Source organism: Mauremys reevesii, linkage group 8, assembly GCF_016161935.1.
Source record: "Mauremys reevesii isolate NIE-2019 linkage group 8, ASM1616193v1, whole genome shotgun sequence".
NCBI lineage: Eukaryota > Metazoa > Chordata > Testudines > Geoemydidae > Mauremys > Mauremys reevesii.
In genome coordinates this window covers 552,823-572,999 of record NC_052630.1, presented here as the reverse complement: position 1 = coordinate 572,999, position 20,177 = coordinate 552,823, and the positions used below count along the sequence as shown (strand labels likewise).

At 44.4% G+C, this 20,177-nt stretch overlaps 1 long non-coding RNA gene across 7 annotated transcripts in view; it reads left to right on the top strand.

The window, feature by feature from the left end:
• Positions 1-20,177, top strand: part of LOC120370941 — a 108,866-nt gene that overhangs the window by 38,976 nt on the left and 49,713 nt on the right. For all 7 annotated transcript variants that reach the window (XR_005584069.1, XR_005584064.1, XR_005584063.1 and 4 more), the window contains one exon: positions 1,704-1,837. This is a non-coding gene — a long non-coding RNA (uncharacterized LOC120370941). The remainder of the gene's footprint in view (positions 1-1,703; positions 1,838-20,177) is intronic.

Sequence of the window (20,177 nt, the reverse complement as noted above, 5' to 3'; positions counted from 1 at the left end):
TCCTTTCAGAGGAGGCTAAATCTAAGGTAAAAGGTTTGCAATCTAGCATGACTTGCAGATTCTGGGTTCAGACAAAGCCCAGGACTGGACTTGTAGGGAGCACTGCCCATCAGACCTGAGGTGCAGGGGCACAGCTGGGGATTTGGGGAGAGGGAGAAGCAAGTCAGAAGAGGGCACATGACATCTGTACCCAACCACACTCCTCAGTCACTCAGGCTTGTGGCTCTGTGGGAACGAGACTATTAATATAATCAGAAAGGAAGCAAGGTTTGTAACTGAAGTTAATGTGGTGGGGGGTTTCAGATTCTGGGCTGCCAGTCCCATTTGGGAGAGATTCTGCCTAAATCTGACATCTTGTTTAGCATTGATAATGCTAGAGAGAGTCCAATTAAAGTATTTCAAGAAGACATCCCAATTCAAGTCTACAGCGATAGCCCGTTAATGTGTATTGAGTTTTAGCTACGTACAGCCCCGGGTGCTTGCTGGAAAGCATAGGAGTTTGCTGTCCAAGGCTCTTAATCTTTTTTGTATTGATTTGGCCACTAATGATATAACCTTTTCCTCTAATTAACTGACATCTGCATTAGGCTGAACAAGAACCCCTTGCTGGAGGCTTCCTACTTGTTTCCCTCAATTTCAGTGTTGTGAAATGTTTCCTACATTTTGGTTGGTGTTTCTATCCAAACCAGCTTGCTCCCTAGGTGGAGGATCTTGTTAGGGATGTACTTTTATTTTTTTCAAAATTAGTTTGTCTCCCTGTCACTTACATCCTCTCTTCATGCCCAGGACAGGTACAGAATGGGGGCTCGTATTCCTGGCTAGGCTGCTTCATGCCTGACCTTTTTGGACCTCTTTGTGGTCATTCTCCATGAACCATTTGGTCCTTGGACTCTCTGCTGAGACTGCCAAGAAGGGGATCAATCAGTGCTGGTAGAGCAGTGTCTCTTATGATATGAACATCTGTCCACTAGAATCAGGCTGAGATTCCTTTCACATACCACAGGCAACCAGGCAGGCATGGAAACAATTTTCAGTCGGCACCAATCTGGGTCAGGCTAGAAGGGAGTAACTTAGAGGTAAAAGTCTCTATTAATTACTGAGCCCTGAGCCATCCAGTCCCCAGATTTTAATTATTATTTTATTCTTGTATTTTTAAGAATTGGAAATTGGGCAAAACTACTATCTACAATTAAAAGCAGACGTTTCCAGTGCATTAAAAGACCTTTTTTCTAGCCATCAGGAATTTGCAGTACTGGGATATTCTGTCTGTTCACTGTTGCTAATGTGTCAATTCATACCTGCTTGTATTGGGGAAAAATATTACCCATTTATGAACAACAAGGACTGGGAGTCAGGATTCCTGGGTTCTGTTCCCAGCTCTGGGTGGTTGTTACTGAACAGTATGCATTCCAAGGGGTTAAGGTCCCCATTAACTACAATGCCCCCCCTGTGAATTCTTGCTTTACGTATTCTAAACTCACTTGCTTCTCAGGTTTGCGCAAGAAAACAAAATTAGTCTCCCCAGTCTTCCTCATCTTCCTTCCTCTCTTTCCCTGATTCTCCTCTTCACATTGGTGATTTTACTTTGAAGTTCTCTTGTCTTTTGCCTTTGTTTATTCTGCAATCCTTTGACCTGCTGGGGTGGAGATATGACCTCACTACTTGGTGTTAGCAACACAGGCTCTATTATTTCTTTACTGTAGATCATTGACAACCTGTTGCTTTTGGGAAGGGACGGACTTTACTCCAGAAAGGACTCAAACGTAAATGTTTGAACATGAGCAACTTTGCAAAGGAGTTCTCCAGGTGAAGGAGGAGTGATTACATGACCCTTGGGGTAAGTTTGTTGTTTGTGGTGTGCTTGCTGCTTGACTGAAATATACTGTGTGATCTGTTTGTTGGCAGGACCGTGTGCTGAGCCTAGGCAAGGCTGAAAGCTTCTTAACGAGGCTTTGATTTTTAAGCCCTTTAGCACCCATCAACCCTTAAACAGGAGGCGGGACTACTCAGGAAGACCAGGGCTTTAAAAAGCCCACTCCTAAGCGACCAGAGGAGCTAGCGAGCAAGGGAGTATTGCAAGGGAGTTTAGAGAGGGAGTCTGGGGAGGGGCACTAGATATGCTTAATGTTCTTTAAACTTCTTTAAACTTAAGGCCAAACATGCCCCTGATGAAAACAAAGGAATGAGCTGCAGGAATGAAAAGAAAATGCAGGCAGAAGTCTGCCACAGGGTGTATGCTATGCAGTTTATTGCACCCAATGCAGCATGTATGATTACCTGACCTATGGGCGGGTGGCGTATGTGTGCTTCAGTGCAAGGAGCTTCTGGCCCTCAGAGACTGTGTACAGGCTTTGGAGACCAGAGTGGCTGAACTGGAGGAGCCAAGGGAGACCAAAAGATACATAGATGAGACTTTCCAGGAATGGTCCCACCCCTGATCTGACAGCCTCTGTGCTGTTGAGGAGGATGAAAGTCTCAGGGAAGGAGAACATCCAACTGGAGCAGAGGGAAACATTCCATAGTTGGGACCCTCCTTCCAGATGATGTCATAGTATCCTCTCGCACTGAGGATACCTCTCCGGGGGAGGGAACTCCAGTTATTAGAAAGAGACAGGTAATAGTTTTAGGGGATTTGATCATTAGAAACATAGATAGCTGGGTTTGCAATGACTGGGAGAACTGCATGGTGACTTGCCTGCCTGATGCGAAGGTTGTGGATCTCTTGAGACATCTAGATAGACTTATATGTAGTGCTGGGGAGGAGCCAGTGGTCGTGGTAAATGTAGGTACCAGTGACAGAGGGAGGGATAGGAGGGAGGTCCTGGAGGCCAAATTTAGGTTGCTAGGTAAGAGGTTGAAATCAAGGACCTCCATGGTAGCATTCTCTGAAATGCTTCCAGTTTCACACACATGGCCAATTAGACAGGCAGAACTGCAGGGTCTCAATGCATGGATGAGACGATGGTGTAGGGAGGAGGGATTTAGATTTATTAGGAATGGGGGAAATTTTTGGAAAGAGGGAGCCTATACAGGAAGGATGGGCTCCACCTAAACCAAAATGGAACCACATTGCTGGCACTTACAATTTAAAAGGTCATAGAGCAGTTTTTAAACTAAGGGCTGGGGGAAAGCCGAGAGATGTGGAGGAGCACGTGGTTCGGACAGAGACATTCTTAGAGGAAGATCTATTAATGGAAATTCTGTATGTCCTAGTTAGGAGGAGAGGATGGAAGATGATAAAATACAGGTAGGATCTGATGAGAAACAGTCAAATGATGAACTAAGCTCCACTAATCTCCCAGGAAATTAATGGGCTCAGTTCTTAGGACTTGGAGGGGAGCTACTTCTAGGGGTGATGGGTGCTGTTTGGTCTCCATGAACTAGTCAACCTTTGGGGATCTCTGAAATTGTCATGAAGGATGGCTGTCTTTGCAAGATGGGTTTATAATGCACCTATATTCATAACGCTCAGTGGTTTGAGCATTGGCCTGCTAAACCCAGGGTTGTGAGTTCAATCCTTGAGGGGGCCATTTAGGGATCTGGGGCAAAAATCTGTCTGGGCATTGGTCCTGCTTTGAGCAGGGCGTTGGACTAGATCTCTTGAGATCCTTTCCAACCCTGATATTCTATGATTGTCTAAATGAAAAAGAGCCCCATTCAGTTACATTATGTAATGGCAGACAGCTAAAAAGTGACAGGTTTTTAAAGTGCTTATTTACAAATGCTAGGTCTAAATAATAAGATGGATGAACTAGAGTGCCATGTATTAAATGAGGATATTGATATAATAAGCATCACAGAAACTTGGTGGAATGAGGATAATCAATGGGACACAGTAATATCAGGGTACAAAATATATCGGAAGGACAGAACAGGTCGTGCTGGTGGGGGAGTGGCACTATATGTGAAAGAGAGCATAGAGTCAAATGAAGTAAAAATCTTAAGTCCTGTGGCACCTTATAGACTAACAGAAGTTTTGGAGCATGAGCTTTCGTGGGTGAGTACATGCTTTGCTGCTTTTACAGATCCAGACTAACAGGGCTACCCCTCTGATACTAAAAATCTTAAGGTTTCAGAGTAGCAGCCGTGTTAGTCTGTATCCGCAAAAAAAACAGGAGTACTTGTGGCACCTTAAAGACTAACAAATTTATTGTAGCATGAGCTTTCGTGAGCTAAAGCTCACTTCTTCGGATGCATAGAATGGAACACACAGACAGGAGATATTTATACATACAGAGAACATGAAAGGTGGAAAGCATACCAACAGGCAGAGTCTAATCAATTGAGATGAGCTATCGTTAGCAGGAGGAAAAAACTTTTTTGAAGATAAAAAAAGATGGCCCAGAGGAGTGTGAGGAGAACTTAACATCTTAAGTGAACCAAACTGTTCCATAGAATCTCTGGGTGGGGAGACCCAGAACCTGAGAGTGTGGGGGTACTGCCAGGGGGCAGCAACCCAGAGAAAGGGGCACTGGGGTCCGGGAGGGACACAAGGGCCAAGTGGCAGTGGGACACTAGCCTGCAGAGGGTGCTCTGGAGGCTGGATGAGCTAATTCCCAGAGACAACCAGCAGGAGGCGCTGCAGGGGTGAGTCCTGCATTGCTACAGGGGGATATGATAGAGGTCTATAAAATTATGACTGCCGTGGAGAAAGTAAATAAGGAAGTGTTATTTACTCCTTGTCATAACACAAGAACTAGGGGTCACCAAATTAAATTAATAGGCAGCAGGTTTAAAACAAACAAAAGGAAGTATTTCTTCACACAACACAGTCAACCTGTAGAACTCTTTGCCAGAGGATGTTGTGAAGGCCAAAACTATAACAGGGTTCAAAAAAGAGCTAGATAAATTCATGGAGGACAGGACCATCAATGTCTATTAGCCAGGATGGGCAGGGATGGTGTCCCTAGCCTCTGTTTGTCAGAAACTGGAAATGGGCGACAGGGGATGGATCACTTGATGATTACCTGCTATGTTCATTCCCTCTGGGCACCTGGCATTGGCCACTGTCATAAGACAGGATACTGGGCTAGATGGAGCTTTGGCCTGACCCAGTATAGACGTTCTTATGCTCTTGATTGCCAAAAATTACTAGCATAGAAGTTCATGCTCTGGGGTTACAGATCTCACAGACACAGGTCCGGGCATCAGAATTCAGCTTGCATGCGGCCATGGTAAGCCACTGTCTTTCGGCTTCTGCAGTGATTTACCCCTCCCCCCAACGCATGGCTAATACCATGCTAGCTCCCTGCTAATCAACACCCTTCCCTGCCCCCCCCCCCACTGCCTGTCAGGTAGCTTGGGGAAGATCCCCACTGACCAAACACGAAAAAGATCATCGGCATTTCACTCCTCCCCTCCCCCCACTTGGCTACGTGCAGGAAAGGGTTTTCTTTTAAGGTGCTGCAGTCCACGAACCCAGTAGGAAAATGGCCATCCCCCTTACTTAAATTCCTGATTTTCAACCAGGTTAAACTGAACGATATCACTTTGCTGAGGATAACACAGCAAGATAAAGAACGGATGCTTCTTGAATGCCAGCAATCACCGGGACCATACGCAGCTATACTTTGCTATGCAATGATACCTGATTACTTGCTACATGCATGGCGTGGTAAAGTGTCCTACCATGGTGGACGGAACAAGGCTGCCTTGCCCAGAAACCTTCTGCAAAGGCTTCTGGAGTACCTCCAGGAGCACTTCATCGAGATGTCCCTGGAGGATTTCTGCTCAATCCCCAGACATGTTAACAAACTTTTCTAATTAACTATACTGTCAGCGAATGCATCCCAAGTCCTCAGGGCAAATCAATCATTAAAAAACGCTTGCTTAAAAAACAATCTTTGATATTTGCAAAGGTACACTCACCAGAGGTCCCTTCCATGGCTTCATTGTCTGGGGTAGTGGGTTGGGAGGGTAATTCCGTCAGGGTGAGAAAAAGCTCCTGGCTGTTGGGGCTCACGGAGTGCTGTGTGCTCTCTGCAAGGTCATCCTCCTCACCTTCTTCATTGTCATCTTCCCCGTCCGCATAATCCTCAGCCATGGCAGAGATTACAACCCCCACCTCAGAATCCACAGACAGGGGTGGGGTACTTGTGGCGCAGCCCCCTAAAATAGCATGCAGCTCAGCGTAGAAGCGGCATGTTTTTGGCCCTGCCCCGGACCTTCCGTTTGCTTCTTTGGTTTTCTGATAGGCTTGTCTGAGCTCCTTGACTTTCACTCTGCACTGCAGTGAGTCCCTGGTGTGGCCTTTATCCGTCATAGACCTTGCAATTCTTTCAAATACTTTTTCATTTTGTCTTTTTGAACGCAGTTCTGTTAGCACTGAATCCTCTCCCCAGATAGCGATCAGATCCAGTACCTCCCGTGCAGTCCATGCTGGGGCTCTTTTTCGATTCTCAGGAGACTGCATTGTTACCTGTGCAGATGAGCTGTGCGTGGTCACCTGTGCTGATGAGCTCTCCACACTGGGGAAGCAGGAAATGAATTTCAAAACTTCACGGGGCTTTTCCTGTTTATCTGGCCAGTGCATCAGAGTTCAGAATGCTGTCCAGAGCGGTCATAGTGGTGCACTGTGGGATACCGCCCGGAGGCCAATACCGTCGATTTGCGGCCACACTAACCCTATTCCGATATGTTAATCCCGATATTAGCGCTACTCCTCTCGTCGGGGAGGAGTACAGAAACCGATTTAAAGAGCCATTAAAATCGATATAAGGGGCCTCTTAGTGTGGACAGGTGTGGCGTTAAATCGGTTTAATGCTCCTAAAACCGGTTTAAACGCATAGTGTAGACCAGGCCTAAGCCAGTAAGCCTGTTAGAGAAAGAAATGTGGTTGATTTGGCATGATTTGTTCTTGACAAATCCATGCTGGCTACTTTATATAGCACTGTTATCTAGGTGCTTACAAATTGATTGTTTAATAATTTATTCCACTATCTTTCAAAGTGCTGTTAGAAGAAGAAGTTAGGCTGATTGGTCCATAATTTCCCAGGTCCTCTTTGTTCCCCTTTGTGAAAATAGGTGCTATGTTTGGCTATCTCCAGTCATCTGTGACCTCACCCATCCTCTGTGAGTTTTTGAAGATAATTTCTAACGGTTCTGAGATTGCTTCAGCTAGTTCCTAAAGTACACTAGAATTAATTTCATCAAGCCCTGATGACTTGCATCAATTTAACTTATCTAAATATTTTCTAACCTATTCTTTCTCTATTTTGGCTTGCGTTCTTTCACCCTTGTTGTTAATATTAATTGTTTAGTATCTGGTGACCATTAGCCTTTTTAGTGAAGACTGAAGCAAAATGGGCATTAAATACCTCAGCCTTCTTGTTGTCATCATCAGTTGTTAGCTCTCCTTTCCACCTACATAGAGTACCTACACTTTGCTTCGCCTTTCTCTTGTTCTTAATGTGTTTAAAGAACGATGTTTTATTTCCTTTTATGTCCCTTGCTAGATGTACCTCATTTTGCGCCTTAGCCTTTCAGATTTTGTCCCTACATGCTTGTGCTCTTCTTTTGTGCTCCTCCTCAGCTATTCGTCTCTGTTTCCACATTTTGTAGGATTCCTTTTTGATTTTCAGGTAATTAAAGAGCTACTGATAGAGCCAAATTGGCTTCTTGCTAGTCTTCCTGTCTTTTAGGATAGTTTGCAGTTGTGCCTTTAATATTGTCTCCTTGAGAAGCTGCCAGATCTCCAGAACTCCTTCATCTCTTACATTTTCTTCCCATGGGACTTTTACCTGAGTTGTCTGAGTTTTTTAAAGTTGGCTTTTTTAAAAGTCCATTGTCCTCATTCTGTTGTTCTCACTCCTTCCTTTCCATAGACTCATTAAATCTTATCATTTCATGATTGCTTTCGCCCAAATTGCCTTCCACCTTCAGATTCACAGCCCATTCCTTCCTGTTGGTCAGAATCAAGTCTAAAATGGCAATCTCCCTGGTTACTTCCTCCACTTTCTGAAACAGAGTGTCCCCAATAAATTCAATGAATTTTTTGGAAAATTTGTGTTTTGCCATATTACTTTTGCAACAGATGTCTGGATTTTTAGTCCATCATTGCTACTAGCATTTGTGTTTTGGATATTTCTATTATTCTGTAAATGCCTCATGCACCTCCTCTTCCTGCTTGGGTGGTCTACAGTAGACCCCTACCATGGCATCACCTCTATTTTTTCCCTTTTTATCTTTATCCAAAGACTTTCAACTGGGCTGCCTTTCACCTCCTTCTGGACCTTAGAACAAGTGTATATATTCTTGATAGCTGCAAATACTCTTTACAATGAAATCCCTGTTCAGGCTCAGTGTTGGAGATCTGCCTGTGCTGACTGATTGCTGTTTAGGTCACACTACTGATCAGCATTGTGATTCGTGGTTTGTTTAAAATATGACAGCATAACTGGTAAAAGCAACATGACTAACTCATTCTGGTGAAATAATTTCTCTGGCTCCATCATAATGGGCTTTGATAGCAAAGTCAGAGGCAGAAAGGAGGGGCTTGAAATGTCTTATCTAATCCATCCTCTTACATCAAGCAGTGAATATTGTTTCCAGAAATTGTTTCTATCCTTTCTTGTGCACCAAACGAGGCTGTGCCAGAACTACCTCACTGTGGGCAAAATATCCCATTATTTGACACCTGCTATCTTTTTTTCCTAATTGGGAAAAAAAAAGCCTAGAATAGAAAAACAGATGTATACTATCTGTAGAGCACTTTCAGCTAATTCTCTGCCTTATTATGATGGGTGTGTATCATTCCCTGCCCCTCCCCCGCAACAAGCAGTTCCATTGTGAGTATACAAAATTTGGGAGCAATTCTGCTCTCTGTTTTTCTGTGCAAGCTCATTGACTTTAATGGAGGGCACGAGGACACATGAAGGAAGAGTCCAGCACTTGGAAAGGAGTGTCTGGAGGTTGAAATACACATGTACCAAGGATTCTTCCCTTAATTGTCCCTGGAAGTTGCATTGGGTTTTAGGGGGTTCATGCTTGCACATTCCTCTTCACCTGCCAGCAGAATTTCTGTTCTGTATCTTCCTGGAAATCCGATGTACTTCTGATTCCCAAAATGCTTGGGATATAACAAGCAAGAACCTATTTCCATTCCATACAGTGTACTGAAATTGCTCACAAAGATGCTGGTTATTGCCTTTGTTCCTGTATAGTGTCGTTGTATAGTGTCCTCGCCCTTCACTCAGAGGTTTAGAGGGTTTTTTGGTGGTGGAGAGTGTTGCTCCCACACACACATTCAGAAATTTTGGGAAATGAGAACTGGTGTAATTGTCTCTCCTGGGGAAAGTTTGAGTCAGGGTCAGGTTTGTTTGAACCTGTTTTGAATAAGACTTATTTCCAGTTTGTCCCTACCACTTATGCCTTTTCAAATAGTGACCAAAATTTATTCTTCTTATTAATCACGTTTATTACAATAGTGTCAAACTAGAGTGGAGCCACATTGTGCTGGCCACTGCGCAAACAACACAGTAGTAGAGGATCCATGTCCTGAGAGTTTTTACATCTAAATAGACAAGACAGACATGGTGTGGGGGGAGAGGTATAAACACCCAAGCAAACTGAGCTTCTTTCTGCTGTTTTTCTCTGTCCTGATTCTGAGCATCTCCTCAGGTGATGCATGGGGAGTATGGAGAATAGAATTCAAAGCCATTTGTTTTAATGTATGGAGCTGCCCATCCCTAAATGCTCTGTTGGGAGACAGTTTTGTTTGAAATCTGGGGTGACTCTTCTGGGGCTAAAAGTGTCCTTGAAGTAGAGCTGCCAAGGGAGTGATGTTACTCTGGGAACCTTAGCAGAATCCATTACAGTAGAGATTAACATGATTCCACTGTAACTGTTTAATTTTAGACAAAGTAGTTAGCAATCTGTTCAGGTTGCAGCTCAGGAGCCAGATACTATTTAGCACTCTGAATTTTCCTGAGGCCAACAGGCTTCCATTCTGAACAGCTCTGTCAGATGGGCACTGGGTTTCTATCCAGCTTCTCAGCAAGAGGGTTGGTTTGACTAATACTACTTGGAACTGGCCATCTTTAGAGGTGACCTGAAAAGGATTTTTTTTTAAATGCTTGCTTCTTTTTTGCCCCTTTATGGATAAAGGGGGTCTGAAATATGTGGTAGTTTTTTGTATGTGTTCTTTCCTGTTTATTTTTTACCCTAGAAATATTAGAATGTCAACTCTGGTGTCCCTAGTTTTGTTGGACCACTGTATTGTGATCTTGTTCACCTTAACTGAAAGGGCCAGGGCATTGAATCTTTAACAAAAATATCCTTTCTTCAAATTGTTGAGGTACCCATTGGAGTTAAATGGATCTTAACAAAAAAATAGTTTTAAGCAGTCTGGGTAAAACCTCCCTCTACTTTCAGCTGCAGCAGCTTTCCATCTGTTCTTTTTGATGACATTATTTCACTAGCTTCAGTCATCACAGTCTTCCATTCTAGACAGGGCCTGGATTTCTGATGTAAACAAAGCAGAACAATCCTTTCACAAGCCTTGCAGACCTCTCTACATCATGAAGAAGCAAAACAGTTAACAGGTCCCACTATTTCCCCCCTCCCCTTTTGGTATTAATGAAAATAATTACAAGAGTAATAATAAAAAGGCACCCCTGTCAGATTTAAAGGGGAGAAACTGAGTCATCTTCTCTTCTATACTTGCCACAGGATGGCAGAGCCTGAAATATAACTGAGTTCTTGACGCTCAGGACCCTGCTCCACTTGCTGGTAAACACTTTTTTACTTCTTAGTGAAGCCTTCAGTGAGATTGTGCTTGTGTGTCAGTCTGTCTCCCTTGTGGCATGTGGCCAGCTGATCGCTGTGTAGTTTTCCAGAGGTTTTCTGTATCTGTTCACATTTGTAATGAAGGGAGGCAGCTCCCACACCAGGAGCCAAGTTCTCCATGTCCCTATTTCTCAGTGTACAGGCTGCCACTGACCCAGTGCTGGGGGAGAGGGCTCTCCTCAGTAATAATAAAATAGAGCTGTCATTCCTCTGCACAGTCTCTCCCAACTAGTGTTTAAGTGAGATGTGCCCCTGATGCCTGCTTATGGGACTGGCAGAATAGGCTGCATGTTGTCAGTAATGGAGTCCTTGAGGAGGGTTCCTTAAGGGGAGTAGTGTTACTGGCCAACCTAGGGAGAGGCAACATCTGCATGATTTCATCTCCTGAGACAAATCTCCTGTGTCACCCCTCTCACTGATGCATGCTACAGAGGGGAGCCCCCTGTCCCCTCCCCTCTGTGTGTGGCTCTGTGGACCCTCTCAGTTCAATTACTGTGTTCTGCACTCAGCATCTTTAATCCAAGCCAGGGTCACAGAGTCAATTTTGCTCTTCCTGGAATGGTTCCAGTAACTGCTCTGAATCCTGAATGAGCAGCCTCTGGGGCTGATCGTTTTCCATCATGCAATGCCTTTTCTATCTACATGACATATAGAACAGGGGATGGTTAACAGGGATGTTGGACACCCTTCAAGAACTCTCGAGGGGCCTCATAAATCCAGAGCAGCAGCAGACTCCAATAACTTCATTACTTTTGGGCTGGGGCCGTGTGACATTCTGGAGTCTGAGTTCTTATTTCGCTCCATAAAGTTGGCCCCGGGGGAGCAGAGTGGAAGAAACATTGTCACTTTGCCAGGGCCAGGCCTCATGTTTAAAAGATGACAACTTCCTTCCTTAAAATTAAAAAACAAACAAACAAACAAAAACAACAAGGAGTCCTTGTGGCACCTTAGACTAACAAATTTATTTGGGCATAAGCTTCTGTGGGTTGTATTCCTGTAATAACTGTGCTGAGAAAGGGGGTACAGAAGCAGTCAAGCTGGGAGAGTGACTTTTTGCAGTTAAGGTACCCTGCTGAAAAGGGGAATGGGTCTCTGGCATTCAGGGCACTCTGAGCCCAGGGCACTCATGAAATTCTGTCATGAGGCTCTGCACCTGTATATCCTAGTAAAGAAGATAGGAAATAAGTTAGTAAAATACAGGTAGGAACTAGCGAGAAACAGTCAAATGAAATAGAGTCCCATTTAAATATAACACTTTTAGGCAAACAACTGAATATTGACAAAATGTAAAATTGCTTATATACAAATTCTATAAATCCAAATATTAATGTGGGTGAATTACGGTATCTGGCATTATATGAGAATATTGATATAATAGGCATTACAGACATTTGGTTGAATGACAATAATCAGTGGGACACAGTAATACCATGCTATAAATATATAGGAATGACACAGTGGGGCATGCTGTGAGGGAAGTGGCATTATATCTTAAAGCATAAAGGCAATTAAGGTAAAAATCTTACATGAAACAAATTGTACCATACAATCTCTATAGATAGAAAATTCATGCTTGAGTAAGAGGTGTGTAGTAATAAGAATATACAACTGGCCATCTGCCCAGGATGATGACTGATTGTGACAGTTAAGGGAGGTTAGAGAGGCTGCAAAAGCAGAAAGCGCAATAATAATGGGTGATTCAACTATCCTCATACTGACTGGGTACGTCACATCAGGGCATGATGCGGAGATAAAACTTCTAGACACCATACATTGCTGCTTCTTGGAGCAGCTAGTCCTGGAACCCACAAGGGGAGAGGCAATTCTTGATTTAGTCCAAAATGGAGCACAAGGGTGTGAATGTAGCTGAACTGCTTGGTAACAGTGATATAATGTAATCAAATTTAATATCCTTGAAGGGAAGATAATACTAAAACAAAACAAAATCACCACAGTACCATTTAACTTTAAAAAAAAGGAATGACACAAGAATGAGGATGCTGGTTAGATAGAAAAAAAAAGAGCTGTTCACAAGCATTAAATGCACATAAGCAGCATGAGGACTATTTAAAAATACCATAATCTAGGCTCAAACTAAATGTATCCCCAAATCAGAAAAGACAATCAGAGGACAAAAAGAATGTCCCATGGCTAAACAACGGAGTTATGGAGGCCATTAGAGGTAAAGAAGCATCCTTTAAAATGTGGAAGTCAGGTTAAGTATAAAAGTATAATAACGCAGGCCAAGAAAGAATTTGAGGAGCAACTTGCTAAAGACACAGAAACTAACAGTAAGAATTTTTTAAAGTACATCACAAGCAGGATGCCTGCCCAACAGGCAGTGGGACCACAAGATGACCAAAGTGCTGAAGGAGCACTCAGGGAAGACAAGGCCATTGCAGACAAGCTAAATAAATTCTTTCCACGGTCTTCACTGCAGAAGATGTGGGGGAGATTAACCCATAGGGTAATAAGGCTACATAGCCTTAGGCCTTCCTATTTTTAGGCCCTACTGGTCAGGCAGGGGGTGCGGCTGGGGCTGGGGCTGGGGAGGAGCGGGGGGGATTGAGCTTGCTCACGCAGCCCTGCTGGAGCGCTCCTGCCAGGGAGGGATAGCTCAGTGGTTTGAGCATTGGCCTGCTAAACCCAGGGTTGTGAGTTCAATCCTTGAGGGGGCCACTTAGGGATCTGGGGCAAAAATTGGTCCTGCTAGTGAAGGCAGGGGGCTGGACTCAATGACCTTTCAAGGTCCCTTCCAGTTCTAGGAGATTGGTATATCTCCAATTATAGCAGGAAAGGCAAAGCAGCCCCTTGTGGCTTGGAAGGAGCTCAGCCGGGAGCCAGACAGCAGCCTGCTGCATCTCCCCACGCTGCAGGAACACACTGCCAGGTATCCAGTTAACACTGGTGACTGGACACTAAAAATCCGGTTACCACGGGAACCTGTGCCAGCTGTGGGTGTAGTTTGAGCAGGCATTCTCTCCCCGCACCCACAATTTCCCGGGAGCTCTGCTTAGCTGCCGGGGAGGGAAGAGGCTCCCTCTGTCCCTCTCCTCTGCTGAGGCTGCCAAGCAGCTCCAGGACGCTGCCTCCTGGGTCCTAGTGTCCATCACTGTCAACTTCTATGTGTGCTGGGTCCCATTTCTGGATAAGTGGTGAGTGCCTGTGGGGAGGCACAGCAAGGGGGTGGCTGGGGGAAGAGGCAGTACCAGAGCGGTAGGTTGGGAAGCTTGCACAGAACCTACACACACACTATCCAGCTCCAGCCTGAACTATTGCCCCGCCCATATTTAAGGAATGAATTCCCACACATTTGTAAGAAAAACAAAACATCCCATTCTGGATACCAGTCCTTTAACTTTTACAGAACCTTCCATTAAGGGGCCTCAGATTTGTGATGCACTGTGTTCAATACTGTATTGAACTGTACTAAAAATCAAAGGAATCAAATTTTTTTCTTTGTACTTTTCTGTACTGGGATGCACAGGGGTGACCAGGATCCCAGGGGGGCCAGCTGCGGTCACTCTCAGTTAAGGTGAACTGCAAAGAATGGGGCAGATAATCCCCAAGGCTGGTAGATATTTCAATACTTAGATTTACCAAGCCAGCACAAAACAGCTTCTTTATTACCTCACTGGTTGCCCAGAAACCAACAACATAGTTCCCTTAAAGTAACCCAGCCTCAGGCCTACATCCAGGTACCCAAGTCAAATATGATGAAGATTTCTGAAAACTTTATTTCATCATATAACGGCAAAGGTTCTACCAATCCCAAAGGATCAAGCACATTACTTCCCAGGATAATGAATATTGCAGATCTTACCCAAATACACGCTTACAGCCAATTCTTATTAACTAAACTAAAATTTATTTTAAAAGAAAAGAGTATGGTTAAAAGATCAATAGACATAAAGACATGAGTTCAATTCTTGAGGTTCAGATATATAGCAGATATGGTGAGCTTTGTAGTTTCAAAGAGTTCTTTTAGAATTTAGTCCATAGGTTATAGTCCAATGTCCAATATCATATTTGGGTTTTTCCAGCTGAACTGGAACCTCAATCTTGCAACTCAAACTTCCCCTGATGAAGCTTAAGCAGATCTGAGATGACAAGATCAGGCCCCACGCCATTTTTATATAGTGTTCTAGCATCCACCTGACCATAAAGTCCTGGATAAATAATAGGTTTTTGATGTAACCTTCTGCTTCCTTACCACCACCAGTAATTAGCTACACAAATTAATATAGGGCAATTTATTCATTAGGCAGTCTATCACAAACTTCAAAGAGACATATAGACAATGACATTATTTCACTCAAGATTCATCTAAATGTTAATATTCCCTTTTGATCTCTGAATTAATAGTTATAGTGACAGACAGGAACTGTCTGTTTATGTGGCTAGTATCTAAGATGCACACAATTAGTATCGCCTCTAATTCTCTAACAATACAGGTTTGCACTTCAAAGTCCTAGCCTATTTACCATAAATGGCCCTAATTACCATTCACATACCTTTCTAACATGACCTTAAAGGTTGGCTTTGGGTCATTCAGCCTGCAAGCTGTTTAATCCTTTCTAGCCACTTGTTATACTTTGTATAAGATTCGTTGCAATTATATAACAGTGGTAGCAATAATTTCCCTGGTTATATTTTAATTAGACAACGTCACAACAGGCAACCAAGTTCTTTCCTTATGCTCAGCCTAGTTCCACAGGCCAACACATCTTTGTACTTTTAAGGGGTTACAAAAGCACTGGAGGAAGCTCAACAAACAATGTTGTATGTTTCTCCTTCCCCTCTCCCGCAAGGATTTTAAATCCACTTCTTAGCATGCTATGACAGAAAGACTGACAGAATAGGCTGAAGGCAGGGTCTGTCCATTTGCTGGTTCTCTAGCAGTTCAATCCATCATAAAAGTACCTCACATTTGTTTTCTTTTGAGTTTCATTCCAAAAATTTAAAGCTAAATAAACCTGAAGTTAGTCCTCATTTTTCTGTCTCAACTCAGACTAACTACTTTCCCAAGTGGAAAATGTTGGGTACGTATGGAATGTGTGTGATTTGAGAAGGAAATGAGAAAACAGGCCATTCCTGCTGACTGTTACACCTGTGTAGCCTTATTGACTTCAGGGAGAACAGATTTTTGCATGTATAGATTTTGGTCCCTTCTGCTTTTTCACACCTGGTATAAGCAGAATCTCATTCACTTTCCTCCTCTAAACTCTGAGCACTTTAAGGGAAAAAAGTAAGCAAGGTCTGCTTGATTTACACATGCAAACAAAACAGGAAGCTCTCCCTTCATTCTACACCAGCCTTAAACAAACACCAGACCAGAGGTAACAAGGGTGTCACTACAGCAGCCTTGGTTGTACTGTTCTTTTGAAAGATCCTTCATGGTTCTTTAAGATGTTGATTTTCAATTAGGTCTTTTTGTTCACGGGGGGCAGAGATCACAACAGGGACTAGCTCTGTTTTGTCAACACCTAGTAATTCAAAAGCTGAAAGGCTTTAGATTAAGTTTGTTTAATGTTTGTACAGTGATTTTGAAGAGCTAACATAATACAGAAGTGCTAAATATTATGACTGGGCAACCATCTAAAGATCTGTGTCATTTTTAGCTGTAACCTTTTTCTTACAGAAAACTTAAAACAAACAAATGCAAACCGTAGGGGGCTGGTGCACACAGAACTCATGCTTAAAAAAACCTCATGTCTGAGCTGCTGATCACACATTCTAGAATAGATAATACTTAGTCCTGCCATGAGTGCAGGGGACCGGACTAGATACCTCTCAAGGTCCCTTCCAGTTCTATAATTCTATTCTATGATTCTAATTGTGGAAGAACTTGGTGACAGAGTGGCCTGATATGGTGAATCACTGGAGATTAACTACACAAACTGGGTATCATACCACAAATAATATTTGGGTTCAGTGTGAAAACAGTAGTTCATTGTCCTCAGCCAGCCCAACACTGGGAGGCAGCTTTCAGAGCAAGATAGCCTAAAATACAATGCCACCCAATGTAATTTTCCCACTATTACTTCCTCTGCATCAGTGGATTTTACACCTGAGTGGTTTTCCTGTACATAATAAAAGCTGGCTGCTTCCCAGAGTGCAGTCAGTGAGATAGGGTGTGTGGTGCAGAGTCCATAGCTTGGGGGAAACACCTGCAGGGCTGGGCTTTGAACTGTGCCATGTGGAGAGCTGAGGGTAGACGCACCAGGTGGAAAGAGGTGAGCAGGATAGGGAATGTTGCAGGGTTCATCCTCATACAGACGAGCACTCCACTACCTAGGAGGAAGGAGGCCTAAGAGAAGGCCAGCATAGCATCCCTCGTGCTACCTCTTATTCAGAAGTATCTGTTTGAAGAATTGAGTGTAGTGAGAGTAGAATAAACTTGATAATTTTACATAAATAAATAATATGTAAATATGCATGTAGATTAGGGGTGGGCAAACTTCTTGGCCCGAGGACCACATCTGGGTGGGGAAATTGCATGCAGAGCCATGAATGTAGGGCTGGGGCAGGGGGTTGGGGTGCAGGACGGGGTGTGGGGTGCGGCAGAGGGCTCAGGGCAGGGGGTTGGGGGCTCAGGGCAGGGGGTTGGGGTGCAGGGGGGGTGCGGCAGGGGGCTCAAGGTGCAGGAGGGGTGTGGCAGGGGGCTGGGGGTGCACGAGGGGTGCGAAATGTGGGGTTGGGGTGCATGAGGGGTGCAGTGGGGGTTGGGGTGCAGGCAGGGTGTGGTAGGGAGCTCAGGGCAGGGGGTTGGGATGTGGGGTGCAGGAGAGGTATGGGGCATGGCAGGGGGCTCGGGGCAGGGTGCAGGAGGGGTCTGGGGTGTGGGCTTCGGCCAGGCACCTCTTACCTGGAGTGGCACCGGGGTGGCAGCAGCACGCAGCAGGGCTCAGGCAGACTACCTGCCTGCCCTGGCCTTGTGCCACTCCCAGAAGTGGCTAGCACCATGGCTCCGCATGCCACCCTTGTCTGCAGTACCTCCCCCGAAGCTCCGACTGGCTGCGGTTCCTGGTCAATGGGAGCTGTGGGGGGTGGTGCCTGCACACATGGAGCCCTCTTTCCCCCCTCCCCCAGGAGCCGCAGGGATGTGGTGCCAGCCGCTTCTGGGAGCAGCGCGGGGCCTGCAGCGCCACGGGGGTGGTAATCCTGGGGGTCAGATCCAGCCCATGAACCGCAGTTTGCCCACCCCGATGTAGATAAATGTTTGACTTCATACTTTTTTTTGCAATATGTAATTCATACTTAGGTCCTTCCCTCCCATTAGCCTTAGGTCCCTCATAACCTTAATCTGGCCCTACCTACATCAGAGCTATCCTTTTTGGGTGACAATTCTGAAACAGTGTCCCATACTGCTGTTCCTGTAGAAGATGATGTTTTAGAACAAATTGATAAATCACCAGGACCAGATGGTATTCACCCAAGAGTTCTGAAAGAACTCAAATATGAAATTTCAGAACTACTAACTGTGGTATGTAACCTATCACTGAAACAAAGCTCTGTACCAAATGACTGGAGGATAGCTAATGGAACACCAAGTTTTCAAAAAGGCTCCAGAGACGATCCTGGCAATTACAGGCCAATGAGCCTAACTTCAGTACCAGGAAAATTGGTTGAAACTATAGTTAAGAACAGAATTGTCAGACACATACATAAACATGATTTTTTGGAGAAGAGTTAACAGAGCTTTTTTAAAGGGAAACCATGCCTCACTAATCTGTTAGAATTCTTTGAGGGTGTCACAAGATTGATCCAGTGGATACAGTGTATTGGATTTTCAAAAGTCTTTAACACAGTCCCTCACCAAAGGCTCTGAAGCAAAGTAAGCAATCACAGGATAAGAGAAGTCTTTTCATGGATCAGTAACTGGTTCAAAGCTAAGAAACAAAAGAGATAAATAAATGCTCACTTTTTCACCATGGAGAGAGTGGGTGGGGACCTCTAAGGATCTGTACTGGGGCCTCTGCTGTTCATCGTATAATTTAATTATCTGAAAAAGGGTGTGAACACTGAATTGGCAAAGTTTGCAGATGATACAAAATTATTCAAAATAGTTAAGTCCAAAGCTGACTGCAAGGAGTTACAAAGGGATCTCACAAAACTGGGTGACTGGCAACAAAATGGCAGATGAAATTCCACATTGGTAAGTGCAAAGTAATGCATGTTGGAAAAAATAATCCCAAGTGTACATATATAATGATGGGTTCTAAATTAGCTGTTACCGTTCAAGAAAGATCTTGGAGTCATTGTGGATAGTTCTCTGAAAACTTCAGGTCAGTGTGCAGCAACAGTGAAAAAGGCTAACAAAATGTTGGAAACTCTTAGGAAAGGATAAGAGGATAACACTGAACAGCCCACTGATACACAGTTACCCTCCCACCAACAGCACAAGAAGAAGAACTCCACATGGACTCCTCCTGAGGGTCGAAATGACAGTCTGGACCTATCCATAGAATGCTTCCGCCGACGTGCACAGGCAGAAATTGTGGAAAAACAACATTGCTTGCCTCATAACCTAAGTTGTGCAGAACGCAATGCCATCCACAGCCTCAGAAACCACCCTGACATTATAATCAAAGAGGCTGATAAAGGAGGTGCTGTTGTCGTCATGAACAAGTCTGACTACCAAAAGGAGGCCGCCAGACAACTCTCCAATACCAAATTCTACAGGCCACTTCCCTCAGATCCCACTGAGGAATACACCAAGAAACTGCACCATCTACTCAGGACACTCCCTACACTAACACCGGAACAAATCAACATACCCTTAGAACCCCGACCAGGGTTATTCTATCTACTACCCAAGATCCACAAACCCGGAAATCCTGGACGCCCCATCATCTCGGGCATTGGCACTCTCACTGAAGGACTGTCTGGGTATGTGGACTCTCTACTTAGACCCTATGCCACCAACACTCCCAGCTATCTCCGTGAAACCACTGATTTCCTGAGGAAACTACAATGCATTGGTGGCCTTCCAGAAAACACCATCCTAGCCACCATGGATGTAGAGGCTCTCTACACAAACATCCCACACACTGATGGAATACAAGCTGTCAGGAACAGTATCCCTGATGATGCCACAGCACAACTGGTTGCTGAGCTCTGTGCCTTTATCCTCACACACAACTATTTCAAATTTGATGACAATATATACCTCCAGATCAGTGGCACCGCTATGGGCACCCGCATGGCCCCACAATATGCCAACATTTTTATGGCTGACCTGGAACAACGCTTCCTCAGCTCCCGTCCACTCACGCCCCTTCTCTACCTACGCTACATTGATGACATCTTCATCATCTGGACCCATGGGAAGGGGAGACTGGAAAAATTCCACCACGATTTCAACAGCTTCCACCCCACCATCAACCTCA